We start from the raw sequence: 6,431 nt of genomic DNA on the forward strand, positions 1-6,431 counted from the left end.
TCCGAAAAATAAGCAAGTACAACCCCTGGTCAAGGGGTTAAGATTTTTCTTTGGAAGTTGAATTGAGCATTGTCCTAGTGAAGTATGACCCAGTCCCTAGGCAGGAGAGAACATGTCTTTCCCAGCTCCGACCTTCATTCCTAGCTCAGATCTCTGTTCTTTTGGATTCCAAGGCTTTTTAGATAATTGTGTCAGGTTACATAAGCTTTTGAGATATGAGGGAGCACTCAAAGGAAATTCCTCTGGGAGCAGGCATGAGAGGTTCCGCCACATAATTTGCTTTAAAGTATTTGAGGAAAAATTCAGGTGCCTCAGCCCTGCACATTTCTGAAATAAAGTAAGAACAGTCAACGACTTTGTATGTATGCACCATTCCCCCATAGAAATGAGGAAACAAAAAGATACGCTGAAGAGCGAGCGAAACTGCTCCCAGGGAGCACGTGCAGGGCCAGGTGGCCAGTTGCAAAGAGGGCAGCTTTGACTGAGCTGCCATGGAAGTCCTTATCAGCACAGGATACCTTTCCCTATCTGCCTTTCTGCATATTAGATAACACATATAGTAAATACAAGCCTTCATTTTTCTAAGAAACATAAAATAAAAACTGAATTACTGCCAGAGAAGCTTTAAAATCATTAGTTCCTAGGACACTGTAGGCACATTCTCCACACACCATCATTTTCATGTCATTTGCCTCCGAGGGATGGCCCTGCATCAGCTCTGTTGCATAAGGTGCTGCTTCCAAACACCTTGTTCCTGACTGGAGACACAGAATAAGTTTTATCTAGGTCTGCGAGAGTTCTGGAGGGGTGACATCGTGTTCCAAGCTGTACCAGTTAGTGTCAACAGTGAGAAAGCTGCCAGAGTCTTCTTACCAAGGAAGCTGAGAGAATATTGTATACACCAAATAGCGCTCCTTTCTTAAAGCACAAAGTGCTCACAAAAGCTACTCAAGAAGGGAAAATTAATGGGAGGAAGATGTATTCAATGTAGTGAAGGGAAAAACAAAATCTTTACAAGGGACATGGAAATAACAGATTTACTATGATGAAGGGACAGTAGTATAGGAAAGTCCATTTTTACACCAAAAATAATTCAACAGGTATTATTTACAAAAGGCTTCACAAAAGAATTCCTGTTAAGTAACACTATCCTTTCATTTGTTTGTTCCCGCCTTCATTCATACAACAAACATCTATTGAGTGCATTTGTGTTCCAGGCTCCATGCTCAGGGAATGCCATGGTGAGCTAGATAACTGTTCCCCACCTTGTGGGCTCCGCATGTGGCTGGAGGACAGCCCCTAATCAGATCACTACACAGTCAAGCAGCCACGACAGACAGGAGGCACTAGAAAGCAGAGTCTCATGGCCTCTTCTATTCTGAGGGTTGGAGAAAGCTTTCTAGGAGGAGGTGGTGTTCCAGGTAGCAAGAACATCGCATGCAAAGACCCCTAATATAAGAGGGAATCTGGTCCTTTGAGGAGAGAGGAGCCAGGAGGCATAAGGGAGGTCTTGGAGGCTGTGGTGAATGAGGAGGTTTTTATTCTAATTTCATGGTATATGGAGATACTGCTTCCTGTGAAGCAGGGAGAGTCACTGAGAGTGGTAGCAAGAAGTAAAATAATCAGTTCGCCTTCCTTTCTTCCTTCCTTCCTTCCTTTCATTTATTTATTTTTGGCTGTGCTGGGTCTTCATTGTTACATGTGGGCTTTCTCCGGTTGCGGCAAGCAGGGGCTACTCTAGTTGCAGTGTGTGGGTGTCTCGTTGCTATGACTTCTCTGTTTGCAGAGTATGGGCTCTAGAGCACAGGCTCAATAGTTGTGGTACACAGGCTTTGTTGCTCCACAGGATGTGGGATCTTTCCAGACCAGGTATCGAACCCGTGTCTTCTTAACCACTAGATCACCAGGGCAGGCCCTCTTCCCTTTTTCTTTTCTTTCTTTCTTTCTTCTTTTTTTTTTGACAGCCCCAAGCTATCAGGAGAATGGACTGATGGGGAGGGGAGCCACCAGTGGAGGTAGAAAGAGTGACAGTCACAAGGCCTCTATGTTTGCCAGGGCAAGAGGTGCTTGTGGCCATGGGGACAAGCCAAGTAAATGGGCTGACTCATCCAAGGCCCATTGGAAAGGGTACTGTGATTCAGACAAAATGGACCCAGAGAACAAGATCTATGGCTAACCACATCCCACCAGTGAATCTGATAATTAAAATTTAATTCCATTAGTTAATGAAACAGAGAGCATCATTTCCTGATAGAAAGACAAGTAGGGTCTAGATTATATGTATCAGTGTCCATTTCCAGTGGAACATTCTGTGTGCTTCATATGCAGGACCACATTTTCAGGCCTCGTTGTGGCCCTATCCAGTAAGGAGCTGTTGTTACTGCTACTTCACATAGGAGCAAACTGGATTTAGAGAAGTTGGGGAATTTACCCAGCTGGTGACTGGCAAAGCTGGGATTGAAACAGGTAACCATTGATATGCCCTGGGACAAGAAACAAGTCCCAGGAAGCCTGGGGATACATTGACTCTAATTAAGGATGGGCTGTGGGTCTAGCCCAGGTTGGGGTGAACTGCCCAGGGGTCTCTTCTGGCAATTCTAGGAGTCAGGTAAGTGAACTTGGAACCTTCCCATACACATGTGTACAAGTTCTTTAAACCACAGTTAGGTCTTTTTGTCTCTCTAGCCTGGGCTGTTCACCATGGACAGACTTGCCTTGCTAGTCAGGGACAGCCACTCTGGACAGGAACACATCCTGCCCTAGGAGAGGACTTCTGTCCCAGAAAAATGTGTCTCATGTTTTCAAAGAAACTGGCCAGAGCGGGGCAGGAGGAGCTGAGACTAACTACACTTTGAGTAAAAGGAATACTGTGCGAAAGAGCCTGGGGGTGGGAGCTAATGCCTTGTGTTCCAGGAGATGCACCGATCAGGGGACAGGGATGAGGAGGTGGACAGGAGCTAGCTGAGCTGGGCTTTGGAAGCCAAGATTTGGCATTTCAGTTGATCCTAAGGGCAAAGAAAGCCCTGGAGGTAACTTAAACAGAAGACTGATGAGGTGGTGTTAGCAAAGTACGGCCTTCCTCAGTAGGTGATGCCCTGGGCAGTGTCAGGTTCTGGACTGGTGACCACACCACGATGACAGAATCAGGACACCATCAAACTGCCTGTGCTATTAAAACTCAGATTTGGCCAGAGGAAGTCTTTTCAGAGAGCTTAGTCTGGAGTCACTCAGATACCTGGGCAGTCATTTTTGTTTCAAATGAAACAGCTTTGGGACTTCCCTGGTGATCCAGTGGCTACGACTCCATGCTTCCAATGCAGGGGGTGTGAGTTTGACCCTTGGTCAGGGAAACCGCAACCAAGTTTGCATGCTACAACTAAAGATCCCGTGTGCCGCAACGAAGATTGAAGATCCTGCATAACACAACTAAGACCTGGTGCCACCAAATAAATAAATATTTTTTAAAAATGAAACAGCTTTCATTGGTTAAATATACATGTACTTAATCCTATTTGAAACCCACTATATTAGTTTCCTATTGCTGATACAACAAAGTGCCACTAATTCAGTGGCTTTGTTGTTCAGTTGCTAAGCTGTGTCTAACTCTTTGCAACCCCATGGACTGTAGCAACCAGGCTCCTCTGTCCATGGGATTTTCCAGGCAAGAATGCTGGAGTGGGTTGCCATTTCCTTTGCCAAGGGATCTTCCCAACCCAGGGATCAAACCCACATCTCCTGCATTGCAGGCAGATTGTTTACCCATGAGCCACCAGGGAAGCCAATTCAGTGGCTTAAAACAACACAGGTGTATTATCTTCCAGTTCTAGAGGTAAGAAGTTTGAAATGGGTGTCACTGGGCTAAAGTTAAGGTGTCAGCTAATTGGTTCTTTCTGGAAGTTCTAGGGGAGAATGTTTCCTTGCCTTTTCTAGATTCTAGAGGACACCTGCATTTGCTGGCTCATGGCTTCTTTCTCTGTCTTAAAAACCAGAAGTATAATGTTTTCAAATCTCTCTGACTTCTGTTTTCATCATCACGTCTCCTCCCACTCTGACCATCCCATGCCTCTCTCTTGTAAGGGTCCTTGTGATTACATTGAGCTCACCTGGGTAATCCAGGATACTCTCTTCCATCTCAAAACCCTTTCGTATCTGCAAAGTACACTTTGCCTTGAGAGGCAGCGTATTCATAGATTTCAGAAATTAGGATATGTACATCTTTGGGAGGCCATTATTCAGGCTGCTGCTGCTGCTGCTGCTAAGTCGCTTCAGTTGTGTCCAACTCTGTGCGACCCCATAGACAGCAGCCCACCAGGCTCCCCCGTCCCTGGAATTCTCCAGGCAAGAACACTAGAGTGATTTGCCATTTCCTTCAACAATATTATTCAGGCTATTACCCACTTTAACAAATGATCAGAAAGAATGGTAAGCCTGGCAGCTAAGAGGAGAAGGGACTGGAAGCAGGCAGGCTGATGTTAGGGAGACAGACAGAAGCCTGCTGCAGAGACAGCAAAGGAGAAACTGGTGCTGTGGGCTAGAGTGGAGTGGGAAGAATGGACACAGGACATATTTCAGAGGGAGTGAGAAGAATGGACATAGGACATATTTTGGAGGGAGGAACTGCCTGTTTGTGGGGACTGTCTGGATTAGATGGGCAAGGACTAGGAGGAGACTGGGTAGGTAGTGGTGCCCTTTGGAGGGCCTAAAGGGAGAAGGAGGTTTGTGGCAAGGACAAAAAGGGCATATAGGGATATGCTGCATTTAGATACTCATGGGACAGCTAGAGGGGACTTCCCAGGTGACACTAGTGGTAAAGAACCTGCCTGCCAATGCAGGTAGACATAAGAGACCTGGGTTCTATCCCTGGGCTGGGAAGCTCCCCTGGAGAAGGGCATGGCAACCCTCTCCAGTATTCTTGCCTGGAGAATCCCATGGACAGAGGAGCCTGGTGGGCTATGGTCCATAGGGTCACAGAGTCAGACATGACTGAAGTGAATTAACATGCATGCATGCACAGGACATCTAGGAGCAGTGCCTGGGAGGCAGATGGACCCAGGGTTTGGTGGCTTGACTCTCCAGTCCCTGCCTTCCCTGTGGGCATATAATGGCTCATCCTCCACCATGATTTTTGGGTCACCATCTCTCTTCAGCCCTAAATTCTACAATTCCAGATTAGAGTTGAGTTGTCTTGTACTTTTGAGGCCAAAGTAGCATTGATATTTAGTCCATATAGTTTACCAGTCCTGGAAACAAGCATTTATATGGTAGACAGATAAAGACACTTGCATAAGACCCAGAATCATAACATGACCGAGCAGGAGTTGCTATTTTGCCTTTATTACATGCTTGTGGCTGATAATTTTAGGGATAGGGGTGTTTTTTGTCCAGCCCATGTTGAGCAGGCAGCCAGCCAGCTGCTCACTTTCCTATGGCCTAGAAATATGGATAGAGCACCTGGTGGAAGACAGAGCCTCTTCCTGTCTTTTGAGAAAGCCTGAGCTCATGAGAGGGTTCATTCTGAGTGTCCCCAAGTGGAGGGGAGAGGGCGCATTCAGGGAAACCAAGTTCAGCAGGAAGGGAAGAGAGTCTGAAGCCCCTGGAATGGAGGAGGCAGGTGCCTGTCTCCCAGCAGCCCCAGGGTAGCAGGCATGATCCCATGAAGCCCAAATCTGAAAGTCCTGTGGGTTGGGGCAATGACTGCGGCCTTAGTACCAGAGAGGACACATGACCAGAGAGTGCTTCTCACAGTGCTTGCTGCTGCAGGAGATTCTGAATCCTTGGAATAAACTGGGTAAAGAGGAACCTAGTAGAGACCAAGACCAAATTTCCCTCCAGCCTGGAATATCGGAAATCCCAGTAGGATTTATGCTTGACTTAAAGGAAATAAAGAAAAGAGAACTTATTCTTTTGGCCACATGATGCCAAAAGTGGGACCATAAGTCTGTGGGACCTTAGTTCCCCTGCCAGAGACTGCACCCGACCAGGGATTGAACCCAGGCCCTCGACAATGAGCGCACAAAGTTCTAATCACTGGACCCAGGGAAGTCCCAGAAAGGAGATATTTTCAGCTCTTACACTTCACACATTATATTATAGACCACCTTCATATTTATTTGCTTTTCGATATATATTCCTCTTAGCCTGTTATCTCCCTGAAGGGCAGGGATCTCGTGGGTATTCCCTAGGATACGTCCAGTGCCCAGCACATACTCTTATTAAAGTGTGCAGGCTGGCTGACGGTTTCCCTAACAGTGATGGGCTCAGGGGAGAAAATGGAGCGGAACGCTTACGGGACAAGTTAGGATTTCGAGAAGACAAGCTGTGGATTGGGGGTAGAGAAAAGTGTGTTTTTGAGGAAGAATGTTGAAAAGGAATGGAGAATGGGGAGCCATGGGGTCCGCGTGAGCCCCGCCCGAGCCTGGGTGCCAGCGCGA

Source organism: Bos mutus, chromosome 18 (assembly GCF_027580195.1).
Source record: "Bos mutus isolate GX-2022 chromosome 18, NWIPB_WYAK_1.1, whole genome shotgun sequence".
NCBI classification, from domain to species: Eukaryota; Metazoa; Chordata; class Mammalia; order Artiodactyla; family Bovidae; genus Bos; species Bos mutus.